General features: G+C 35.8%; 1 pseudogene; it reads left to right on the top strand.

The window, feature by feature from the left end:
* The first annotated feature begins 6,452 nt into the window (after positions 1–6,452).
* On the top strand, positions 6,453–12,239 carry LOC111198962 (annotated as a pseudogene).
* Positions 12,240–13,944: the final 1,705 nt, after the last annotated feature.

The raw sequence follows: 13,944 nt of genomic DNA, 5'->3' as shown, positions 1-13,944 counted from the left end.
AAAATACTCAGATAATTCGGTTTGTTGGAAAATTTACATTTTATAAATTATATGCTAAGAAGTAATATATATTATTTTCCAGTTATATTCTATGGCTTATTTTTTTATTTTTGAAACACAAAATATTTTATCGTGTATGATATCATGTTCTGGTGGGGTTTTTTTCTTCTAATATTTGGTTTGGTTAATTTATTGTGTTTCAGATAAAATACCTGAGCCTATTTAGACAATATTATTTATTGATAGATAGATATTACCAAAATGTAAAGCAAAAAAAAAGTATTTTTATATATGCACATTTTCATTTATGCTTAAATTTGATATACATGTTTATTTGTTGAATTTCTAATTACACTTAAAAGAGAAATTATTGTTAGAGATTAAAATGAATCTTTTACAACCGTTTAAATGAACTATAACAATTGTTTAGATGAACAATTACTACCAATTAAATGAAATATTGTAACTATGAGTAATTCAATTTTTTGGTGGTTGACCATTGCATTCTTTTAATGAACCATTGTAATTGTACATTTTAATGATTATAGCATTTGGTGACTGTAACTTATGGTAATGAGTCATTGCAATTTTGGTGCTAAGTGTTAACCACTGCAATCACTAACCAATCATTGCAATGTGGAAAGTATTCTAATACACCCTAGTTGGAAAAAATCTATTCTAACTACCCCACTCTTTTTCTCACTACCCTACATTTTTTCCCTTTCCCTTCCTACCCTTTCTTTCCTCATAATATATATTGTTTTCTTTTTCTTTTTGTTTTCAAATACAGTGGGACCCGCCGAGATCTTTTCTTTTCCTTTTCTTTTATATTATTTTTGTTTACGTGGTCCCATTTTATTTTTTTGTACTAACCAGATTTTTTTTCCAATTTTTTTAGCAAATTTCCTTATTTAAGAATATTAATGATCAATATAGCTAAAAATATAGGAATTTTTTTTTTTCAATTCAGTTTTCTGTTTACCTAAAAAATATATTTTTATAAATAATAAAATAAGAAAAATATTATTTTTAATAATATATTTTAATCAACAATTTCAAAAATAAACTTAATAAAATATTTCTGTAAAATATTTTTCTAAACTAAAATTTTTAATATATTTTGTATAAACCTTTTCAAATTTAAAATAAGATAGTTCATATTTCAATAAACAATTAATTGCAAAAATATTTATCAAAGTTATTTCAGTAATATTAAAAAATAAAAAAAACAATAAAATGTGTATTTCAATAATATTTTAATAAAAAATTAATATTAAAAATATATAATAAAATATTTACATAATTTTGGATATATAAAAATATTTCAAAAATACAAATTTAATATAGCATGCATTTCAATAATGTTTTAATCAACAGTTAATTTTAAAAATAAATTTAATAAAATATTTATATAAATTATTTTCCTTAATTAATCAATATGCTTTGATTCTATAAATAAATTTATTTGTCTTAAAAGCTTTTGCTTAAATAGATGTAGTTGTTAAAAACATGAATGCATTTAAATTATTTTTAATCTACATTTTTCATTAAACAGAAGGATATATAAAATTGAAGACTTAATATTATATTTATGGGTTATTAGTAATTTAAACCTCCAACTATTTTGAAATCGAATGAAAAACCTCCAACTAAAATTTTATGTATTGTGGACTACTAGTAGTACTCAGACTACCTTGAATTACCTTGGATTACCTTGTACTACTATGTTTATGCATATTTCTAAGAACTTTATATTTTTGGCTTATTATATATTTTTGGCAGATATAACTTATATATTTTGAAGTTATATGTCCATATATCTGTTTAAATCAAATTAGTCGTGAAATCTTTAAAATTTCTTAAGTTGTTAGAAAACTTATCATTTCCACAAAAAACCTTCCTTATCTTCCTTACTTAGTGTCTAGATGGTGATGCCATAATAAGGTGAATTATACAAATTGCATATTTTCTGATTTTTTTTTCTATGCAAGTGTTATATATGATCTAAAACTGTCTAAATGCATTGGTTTTACTAAAATTTCTTTATTTTTTACGTAGTATTACTAATAAATGTTGAAATTTGCAAAAGTATTACTATGAATAAGATAGTATTACTACTACCTTGGGTACTACTAAGTGTAAATATAATAATAGTGTTTTTAAAATATTTGGCATGCACACATTTAAAATGAGTGAAATTTTAATTATATATTAATAACATGGGTTAAATATGTTATAGACGATCTAAATATGTATGAAGCTTTTTTTATTTATCTTAGTAATACCTAGTAAAACTAGTAGTTCAAAGTTTTTCTTGCAGTCAGTATTTTATTTTTAATTTTACTTTATTTAGTTGTACATATAATACCAGTGTATGATATATATATATATATATATGTTTTAAATGTATAATTTAATATTAAAAAAATTCTAAGCAGATGTTAAATACAAATTCTTGAAAAAGAGATTTGTATATGATCTATACGACCAACAAAAGAAATTTTTATTGCTAGTATTTCATTCGAATCCTAGCAAATGATAAAAATCGATTAGCTTTTGATTTGTTTGAAAATTTGCTAGGAGTTATACGCATATTCGGGTGGGTCTAAAGCTTAGTGAAAAACTGAATTTTTGGGGATTAATCGAAGATCAATTTTGGGGTTTTATTTTACTTTCAAAATAAATGTATATATTTGCAAAAAATAAATAAATGTATATCTACTGTAGTTATGTAAATTAAAGCTGGATATCACGTGGTCTGGTGGTAGTGTTCTTTGATTGTTTGTTTTGCGTATTTTATTTTAAACAGAATACATACAAAATCTAGTGTATGGAAATATACAATGGAGTGACATGTGGTCTGGTGGTGCCGTGCTTGTTTCTTAACCAGCCAACCCCGTGTTCGACCACGGGTTTCTTTTTTTTTTTTTCTTTTTAATGAGTGGCAGTTTAGTAATTATCTCTTCGTTTTCCTATTAGGGCTTTGGCGATTTTGCAAATTTCTTCTGCGGCCGCCATGGATTTTCTTCAAAGAATCTTAAGTTTTTATGGGTTTTACTTGTTGTTTGTACATCAAAACTATAGATTAATCGATACTCATTGATTTGGAATTTCAAAATCGCGAAAAACAAAACATTTTTGTTTTAATACACCTAAATATCAGATGGACAGAAATTGCCATGGACATGAGCTGAACTCGCCGGAAAGTTGGGCATCTTCCCCGCGTTTTAGAGAGAGAGAGAGAGAGAGAGAGAGAGAGAGGTCTTTGTCGACAGAGTAAGGGGGGAAAGGAAAACCTTCGGGATAGGTAAGAGGGTTAGCTTAGGTTGGATTGTAATTTACATAATTCATTAAGGCTATTATAGTATTTAGCCATGTTTCTGTAATTAAAAGAAAATAAAAATAAATAATTTATTAAGATGGGACAAAATAGAAGAAAGCTTGTAGTAACTAGGGCAAATTAGAATAAAGTCCTTGCAATGTTTGGTTTTCAAAATTGCAACTATTAGTCTTTTATATAAGACACATATATTGAGAAAAAAGAATGTGTGACATTTTATTGCACAAAGATCCCTTAAAGTTACAATGCAATCATATTTTCGAGAATACATGTATTCTTACATAGCTTCAAAAAATAATTAATGTTCTACATGTCGTTATAAATTATCTTATTAAGTAAATGATTAGATTTAAATGTGTTTGTTTGTTTTAATTAGTTTCAAAATATCAAGTCTTGTTCAGAATTTTAGAATAAGTTGCGTATAATAGATATATTTTTATTGGTATTGATATATTTATATATTAGTTATTATTCAAATTATAAAACAAATACACATTCTGTGTTACAAAAAAAACACATTCTTAGTAAAAGTAAACAGGAATATTGACACATGCAATTTAAGTTTTGAGAAGTGCACTTTCTTACAAACAAAAATAGACAACTTTTATATAAAATAAAAATTATAAACTGTAATATATTTATTTTTATAAAATGAGTTCCCACGCGATATCGCGGGGGTTCCTTACCTAGTTTTTAATAAAATCAGTTCACTATAATAACTTAAAAATGCGTAGATACTTTAATGTGTGTGTCTTTACTAATTGGTATTGACATATTTTTAATTTTATTACAACTAACTAATAAAAAATATAACTGCATGTAAGTTTTTTTATAACACATGTATTTCTTCAAAACAATTATATAAAATGTGGCATATTCTTTTTTTTTTTGCAAAATGAGTCCCGTGCGATATCGCACGGGTTCTTTACCTAGTATGGTCAAAGAAAAATGGAAATGTTTTATGTGTTTCAAAAAAAAATGGAAAAGTTTCTAGTTTTATTTTTTATTTTCTTAAAGATGTAGAGACCGCTTGATATCAATATTCCATGTAATCTATCAATTTTTTGAAATTTGTTAGTTATGCTGATTTAATTCAAACTAGAACTCTATCTGCACGCCCGTATGGGTGTTAAAATTTACTTTAAAATGTTTTTAGAGTATTCGGTTTTAAATTTATAGTAAATATTTTAAATATTGTTTATCGTTCAATGTTATATATCCAAAATATATTAAATTAAAAAAAAATATGTTGTCGGATATTGAGCATAAGAACCTGTGGGAGAATGAAGGAGGAAGGATAGAAGAAGGTGTTAAGCTGGATGAGATTCTAACCTAAAACCAATTAATGATAAGTGGAGTGGTCTATCTATTTTATATATTACTAAGGATTCTTTTCAACATCCGATGTGAAACACTTTGTGTCTAATACGCTCCCTCAAGATGATGGCTCTTTGAGCATCAATCTCAGAATGCTCAGACAAAGATCAATGGGCCAACTTTGGGTTAGATCGATATGGATCGGATTGGACTGCGTGGATCGGGATCTGATACCATGTTAAGTTGGATGGGCTTCCAACCTAAAATCAATTGGTGATAAGTGGAGTCATCCATCTATCTTATATATTACTAAAGATCTTTTCCAACATCCGATGTGAGACACTTTGTGACTAATAGAAAGAATGTAACATCAACCGTGGTAAATCTCAAGCTATCCATCTCTGTTATCTATCTTCTTGATATCTAATTTGATGTTTGCTCTCGTTTTAGAGTGTATTTAACATAGAGGGAGGGAAGAGGCTGAGATTGACAGGTATGTGCAACCTTACTTAACAACATTAAACTACTCTCTGATCAAGCTGATGGTAAGCATGTTGGTATTATTTTAAAACAATACTTAAGCATGGCTAATTATTTTTCTTTTCCGGCCAATGACTAGTTTTATATATGGTCAAACAAAAATGAAAACGTTTCTAATATTATATATGTAGTGACTACTAAATGGTACTCGCACATTATTTTTCATAACACTTAATATTAATTTTAGATAGTGTAAAAAAGAAAAAAAATAGATAGTGTACGTAACGCAGAGGGAGAGAAGAGGCTGAGATTGACATAGAAAATATAAATATAACGCCAAAAAGAATAATTGAACCAATCTAAATCGTACTCAAAACTGCATATCGAATCAAAATAACAGCATAAATGAAATTTTACATAATCTCCATTTTTTTTTTCATACATATAAATTAAAAATAATTTAAAATTAAATAAAAGTCAAATTAATATATTAAATAATTACAGTTTAATTATTTTGTAAGTGATTGAATCTATGCATAAATACGAAAAAGTCACCTAGTAATAAAATATATACTAAATCATGCAGAACAATGAAAAGTAAGAAACCGTAATCAGCTTTATTATATGAAAAGTGATATTCCTCTATCCCTTTTATTCTTTATTATTTTGCACTATCTTCCTTCTAAGTCCATTTAGCGGTCGGTAATACTCTTACACCATTTTCAATGATTTTATCTATTTTTCACTCTACCCGTTTCTCAGGTTCCCTCTCCGGAATCAAACCCTAATTCTCCGTCACCCGTTACCACCATGGTAGGCCACTATCCTACCATCGAAAGTTGATAGGGCAGAAATTTGAATGATGCGTCGCCGGAGAGGGAGCCTGATGAACAAAAAGTAAACAATTTACTATATATATATATATATATATATATATAATAAACTTATTTTTACATTATTATAGAATGAAAATAGAACATAATTTAATTATTTTTACTCTAAATAGTAAATTTTATATTAAAATGATAAATAGAATGAAGTTGGAGATGTCATGAACCAGATGGTTCCATTTGAAAGTTTATTGAACCCAGTGTTAAAAATAAGCTTTATTATATGAAACTTGATCACCATAAAACAAACAGAACACAAATCAAAGGTATAACAAAGTAGAATACAAAACACTTAACATAAGTGATTCTTTCACTAACAAAGTCTCTATCAAAAGAGCTCCGTGTGTTAAACGATGAGCGGCGAGACTAGGGTTTTGGCGAGAAACGACACTAGGGCTTTGACTTCGGAGGATCAGGATGCAACCATGATGGATGTGGGGGAGAGATCGAGACCGCCAGGAGACCCGCCTGATAGGGTGACCACATGGGCAGCGAAGGCGGCGGGTACGACGGCAGGAGGTATGCCGGTTCCAGAGGCTTTGATTGATGATGTGTTTGTGTCGAGAAGGCTCAGAGTAGATTTTCCGAATGGAGAAGATGGAGAACCATCGATCACGATTGAGAACGAGGTACTTGAAGCAATGAACGGGATGTGGAAGCAGTGTATGATTGTTAGGGTTTTGGGAAGGAATGTTCCGATCTCTGCCTTGAGTAGGAAGCTAAGGGAATTATGGAGTCCGAAGGGATCGATGTATGTGATGGACCTACCTCGACAGTTCTTCATGGTCCGGTTTGAAAAGGAGGATGAATATCTGGAGGCGTTAACAGGAGGACCATGGAGGGCTTTCGGAAGTTATCTCATGGTGAGAGCCTGGTCACCGGAGTTTGATCCGTTAAGAGACGATATCGTTACAACACCAGTCTGGATCAGATTAACAAATATTCCAGTGAATTTTTACCACCGATCGATCCTTATGGGAATTGCTAAGGGGTTGGGCAAGCCGATTCGTGTGGATCAAACTACATTGAACTTCGAAAGGGCTCGTTTTGCGAGAATTTGTGTGGAGGTTAATCTAGCAAAACCTTTGAAAGGAACAGTGTTGATTAATGGTGAGAGATACTTTGTAGCGTATGAGGGACTATCGGAGATCTGTTCAAAGTGTGGTATCTATGGACACTTGGTACATAGCTGCCCAAAAACGATTGCGGAGCGAGCGGCAGCTCTACTAATACAGAAGGAGAGGTCAGTACCTGTTGAGGTCGCGTCCAAACAAGGACTACCAGAGCAGGAGGAGGGTTTCATTAAGGCAAGGGGATCGAGAAGAGTAGCTCCTCCGTTACCTCGGCCGGCGACTGCCAGGACAAGGGAACTACATGAGGAGGTTGATAGAAATGGCCGAGGAACAGAACAGATTAAGGAACCGGAGCATCTTGTGTTATCAAACAAGTACGGAAGTCTTGGTACGGATACGAATACGGGGGAACCGAGTGAGGAATTGATCGCTGGTGAGGGAGATAAGGAGAATCAGGAGGTCAACATTCAGAACGCTAAGGGTAAGGGAACCTTACAAGAGAAGAAATCCTTAGTTTTCGGTAGTAATGGAGGTATTAATTTGAATGGAGGAAACAAAGAGGGAGGGAATGGGAATAAAAAAATAATGGAGGGAGTAAAAGGAAGGCCCAAAAAATCGACTAACAGGCCGGTTCGAGGATTGGTTTTTGGGCCGACCAAGGGAGAGACTAACCTGTCGACATCAGGAAAACGACTGAGAGTGGAGAATAGCGATGCAGGGAGACCTGGTGGCGTTTTCAGAGATAGTGTGGAGGTCAGGGTTATGCCTAAACTTCTTCAGCTGCGAGATGAGGGGTTAGAGAATCCGATGGAGATTATTAGAAGTGAGACAGAGAAGCAAATGGTGGAAGAACTGACGACGGTGCAGGTGGAGGAGGTAGTGGGATCCCTAGCATAACAGGGTGCCCCGGGAATTCTATCGGAGATTTTTATAATTATGATGATGAATTGTTTATTCTGGAATTGCCGGGGGGCAAATAAACCTAATTTCAGACGGTCTATTAGGTATATTCTGAAGAAGCATCAAACTGATTTTCTGGCATTGTTCGAAACTCATGCGAGTGGAGACAAAGCGATGAAGATTTGCCAGAACCTGGGGTTTGACAACTCTTTTCGTGTAGATGCCGTTGGTCAAAGTGGTGGCATTTGGATTTTATGGAGAGATCAAGTAGGAATGATTACGGTGCTGGAATCATCGGATCAGTTTGTTCATGCGAGGGTGACAATGGGGACTGAGACTATACATATTATTGCTGTCTATGCGGCTCCTACGGTTAGTCGAAGGAGTGGTCTGTGGGGTCAGTTGAAGCGGGTGTTAGAGAGTATTGATGAACCGGTTATGGTGGGTGGTGATTTTAACACCATTTTAAGATTGGATGAGCGATCTGGAGGAAATGGTAGACTTTCACCAGACTCTCTGGCGTTTGGGGATTGGATTAATGATTTAGCTCTGGTGGATATGGGATTCAGAGGAAATACTTTTACTTGGAGGAGAGGTAAAGATACGCAGCACTTTGTGGCGAAGCGACTTGATAGAGTTTTGTGTAGTGCGCAGACTCGCGTGAGATGGCAGGAGGCAGTGGTCACGCATCTTCCTTTTTTAGCTTCAGACCATGCACCAATGTATGTACAAATGGAGCCAGAGCGGAAAGGAGATCCGAAAAGGAGACCGTTTAGATTCGAAGCTGCGTGGCTTAAGCATGATGGTTTTAAGGAGCTCCTATCAACATCTTGGAATAGTGAGATGAGTACTCCAGAAGCACTGGTGTCTTTGAAGGAGAAACTCAAGAAATGGAACAAAGAGATATTTGGAGACGTGATCAAACGAAAAGAGAAACTGCTCGGGGATATAAAAGAAGTTCAGGAGGAATTGGAGAGAAACCCATCAGATCGTCTGCTGGCAAGGGAGGAGACATTACAAAAAGAGTTTGATGTTGTCCTTGAACAGGAGGAGGTGCTCTGGTACCAAAAATCACGAGAGAAATGGATAGTTCTTGGTGATAGAAACACAACGTACTATCACACGAGTACCATTGTGAGGAGAAAGAGGAATAGAATAGAGATGCTGAAGGGTGATGATGGCCACTGGATTGACCAGTCAGAACAGTTGGAGCAACTAGCAATGAACTACTATAAGAGACTGTATTCAACTGAAGATATATCTCTCGATACAGAGAAGCTATCCCAGGTTGGCTTTACTGACTTTACGCGTGATGAACTGGAGAGCTTAAACAAGCCTTTCTCGGCAGTGGATATGGAGGCTTCGGTGAGATCGATGGGGAATTATAAGGCACCAGGGCCAGATGGATTTCAACCTGTCTTCTACCAAGAATCATGGGATGTGGTGGGAGAATCAGTAACTCGATGTGGGCTAGGTTTCTTTGAATCCGGTGTCCTTCAGGAGGGCATGAATGATGCAATGGTGGTTCTCATACCAAAGGTTCTCAAACCAGAAAGAATTATGCAGTTTCGGCCTATTAGTTTATGTAATGTCTTGTTCAAGACGATAACAAAGGCAATGGTGATGCGACTGAAGACACTAATGCCAAAACTAATAGGTCCAGCACAAGCTAGTTTTATTCCGGGAAGACTCAGCACAGATAACATTGTGGTAGTACAGGAAGCGGTTCACTCAATGAGAAGGAAAAAAGGGAAAAAAGGCTGGATGTTACTTAAGCTGGATCTTGAAAAAGCTTATGATCGTATCAGATGGGACTTTTTAGAGGATACTCTGAATGCAGCGAAGTTACCACATATATGGATCAAATGGATATTGGAGTGTGTTATGAATCCAGGTATGAGTCTACTGTGGAATGGGGAGAGAACAGAAGCGTTTACACCTCAACGTGGCCTTAGACAGGGAGATCCCTTGTCTCCATATCTCTTTGTGTTATGTATGGAGAGACTATGCCACCAAATTGAATTCTCTGTCGCAAATAAGGAGTGGAAACCAATCAAGTTATCTAGAGGTGGCCCAGCCTTATCACATATTTGCTTTGCGGACGATCTGATCTTGTTTGCAGAAGCTTCAGTATCACAGATCCGAGTTATACGAAAGGTGCTGGAGAGGTTTTGTGGAGCATCAGGACAGAAAGTTAGCTTGGAGAAATCTCTAATTTTCTTTTCTGAGAATGTTCATCGAGATTTAGCTAATTTGATCAGTGATGAAAGCGGAATCAAAGGCACGAAGGAGTTGGGAAAGTATTTGGGCATGCCGGTCTTGCAGAAGAGAATTAATAAAGAGACTTTTGGGACAGTCATTGAGAGGGTTTCATCTAAATTGGCTGGTTGGAAGAGGAGATTTTTGAGCTTAGCTGGAAGGATAACTCTCACTAAATCTGTTCTCTCATCAATTCCCGTCCACACGATGAGCTCGATAGCATTGCCGGTGTCGACTTTGATCCAACTGGATAAAATTGCTCGGTCTTTTATCTGGGGGAGTGGTGAAGGGATCAGAAAACAACACTTGGTGTCTTGGGAGAGAATCTGTAAACCAAAGAGAGAGGGGGGACTTGGCATAAGATCAGCGAAAGAAATGAACATTTCTCTCTTAGCTAAACTCGGCTGGAGACTGTTGAACACACAAGATGGACTATGGGTGCAAATCTTACGTAAGAAGTTTCGTGTAGGTGAGATACATGAATCAGCATGGTTGGTGCCTCAGGGGAGCTGGTCGGCGACGTGGAGGAGCTTGGTGTTGGGAATTCGAGCAGTTGTGATTCCAGGAGCTTCCTGGATATTAGGAGATGGTCACCGAGTACGGTTTTGGAAGGATAATTGGTTGTTGCATGAACCCTTACATGGCTTGAGTTTGGTGGAGATTCCGGAAGCACTGTTGGAGGCAAAAGCTTGTGACCTATGGCAGACTGGGATAGGTTGGTTAGCACAACAAATTGAACCGTACATATCAATGGAGAACCGATTACGTTTAGCTTCGGTGGTGATCGATGATGTCACAGGGGCTAAGGATAGGATGTCTTGGGGAGGAAGTAAGAATGGTCTCTTCTCTGTGAAATCAGCGTATGCACTCTTGACAATAGACGAGTCACCGAGACCAAATATGGAGGCTTTCTACAGTCGGGTTTGGCGGGTTATGGTACCAGAAAGAGTTAGAGTTTTTTTATGGTTGGTTGCGCACCAAGTTATCATGACGAACATGGAGAGGAAGCGGAGACACTTAAGTGATAATGGAATGTGCCAACTGTGCAAGAATGGAGATGAGACAATCATTCATGTCCTTCGAGATTGCCCTGCTGCAATGGGACTATGGAGAAAAATTGTGATCCTAAGAAAACAACAGCGGTTCTTCAATCAACCACTTTTAGAATGGCTGTATGAGAATCTCACAAACGATACGTCGGCTAATGGAGATCAATGGCCCATAATGTTTGCGTTGACTGTGTGGTGGTGTTGGAAATGGAGGTGTGGGTATGTCTTTGGTGAAACTGGAAAGTGTCGAGATAGGGTGCAGTTTGTTAAAGATAAGACTCAGGAGGTGGTACTAGCAAATAAGAAAATGCGACCCTGCTCGACCATTAGTACGCGTGTGGAGAGACAGATCGCATGGTGCAAACCGGGTAATGGCTGGTGTAAATTGAATACTGACGGGTCCTCTAAAGGGAATCCGGGACTGGCTACAGCAGGTGGGGCCATGCGGGATGAATATGGAGAGTGGAGAGGAGGCTTTGCGATCAATATTGGTATTTGCTCAGCCCCATTGGCGGAGTTATGGGGTGTTTATTACGGCTTATGTATAGCATGGGATAAGGGGATCCGACGACTAGAGGTGGAGGTTGATTCCGAGAGTGTGGTGGGTTTTCTTACGACAGGTATCCAGGATTCTCATCCTCTGTCATTCCTAGTACGTTTGTGCTATGGCTTCATATCAAGAGACTGGTTAGTCAAGATTTCGCACGTGTATAGGGAGGCTAATTGTCTAGCAGATGGATTAGCTAACTATGCTTTTTCTTTATCGTACGGTTTACATTACTTTGAGTTTGCTCCGGAGCATGTTGCTTCTATCTTGTCAGATGATATTCATGGGTTTGCTAGAGCTAGACAGATTTTCTTGTAACGCAAGTTTGATTTTGAATAAAAAGTAGGAGACTATCGTCTCCTGCCATCTACCAAAAAAAAAAAACACTTAACATAAGTATCAAACTGCAACACCTCCACACACACTCACACAAAGTGACGTCGTTCTCTATCTTTTGAAATCTGATCATACTTTCCTTTTTAAACGCCGAAATCATAGCAGCACATACAATACCCCGGATTAGTGATGCACTTGCCGCCTTCCGTATGTATTCTCTTCGACTTCAGGCATCTCTCATTGCATGTTTCACCGGGGGGATCCGCTGGTTTACATTGACCGTATGGAATGATACACTGTACGGAAGACGGACTAGCTGCAACTGCTTCCCGATAAGAAGAATTTGAATTAATGTAATTCACAAGGGTACTAAGGATTAACAATATGTTATAAGATCTTTGAAAACCATCATTTAAGATACAGAAAAAAATGAAAAATATTTGAGTCAATTCAATATGTATACATCTGACCAATGTGGTAACTAGTTAATTGGATTATAACATTACAGAAGATATAAGCATTTTCTTACTGTCGTTAATGAATTCTCTAACCAAATATTTAGTGTGGGTTGACGTACGAACCTCTAGTGGATTGCAGAATGGAGAGACAAACAAAAACTGCAGCGAGAACAGCTATGCTCAATCTCAAGCTCCTCATTGCTCTTCTTTCTTTCTTTCTTTGTGATATATTTAGCCAAAAGGAGGTTTTGATTTATAGGCGATGCAGAGCGCAGAAAAAGTTCAAAATTACAAGCGATCACATGCTTTCTTGTACATAACAATGTTTTGTAATTTGTAACATGACTGCCTTCGACGTTATATTAGATTAAGGTATAATTTTATCGATTATTCTACGCGGTCCGTATTAAAATTGAATTTAATTTAAGGGTCTACACGGGATTCAATCGTCTATTGTTCTAATTTTCTAGACAAAAATCAAACATTAGTTATCTTGTCATTCTTCTGTATTCATTTTCTTGTACCACGGGATATGTCTTGATCTCCCATCCATGAATAAAAAGGAAAATGAAGTTGTCTTCACCGGAAAGATTGTGGAGGTGTCAGAAAGTGAGAAGTTGTATAATATCAAGTTGTACATACACGTTTTCCTAATGCTATATTCTATTCTATATTCTATTCTAATACCGACTCGTTTATCGTTTATTGATATGTTAATATCCCCTAATAGAAAGCATGTGGCATTCATCGACTTATTACCGTATAGATTTTAAGTTGTGGAGGTGTCACAGAGCTTCTAGAACTGAAACCGGACTTGGTTGACCTCCTTCCTTTGAACTTTTAAAAGGCTGTGACTGAGGAACCAAAGAATGATTTACATCTTCAGTTGGTATCCTTGAGATATCCTATAGCATCAGCAAACAAATAGATATGGGTTATAACAAACATGTATATTACATTCTTGTTCAACTAGCAAAATGTAAAGTGATTCTCTACAGCACAAATTCATCATCTTAGAACATAATGCTCACTCACAGGATCAATCAAAAAAGTGACAGTTGACAAATCTGAAGCTTCAGAAGACATTGCCTTCCTTTGCCTAGACATTATTTTTGAAAAAGTCTCCCCGGAATCTCTAGAGCTCTGTCTTGAAAGGCGTATACGGGATACCTTCATACCGTTTCTGCCTAGGTACCATGATTGCTGGTGCATGGAAGCCTACGATCTGCTCTGGACTCATCGGAAGAAGAGCTTGTCCGATGCAAAAGTTCTACTAGCATAGCGTGGCTCACCTA

This window comes from Brassica napus, chromosome A1 (genome assembly GCF_020379485.1).
Source record: "Brassica napus cultivar Da-Ae chromosome A1, Da-Ae, whole genome shotgun sequence".
Taxonomy (NCBI): domain Eukaryota; kingdom Viridiplantae; phylum Streptophyta; class Magnoliopsida; order Brassicales; family Brassicaceae; genus Brassica; species Brassica napus.
The sequence above is the reverse complement of the archived record's forward strand: the minus strand, read 5'-3'. Positions and strand labels throughout refer to the sequence as shown.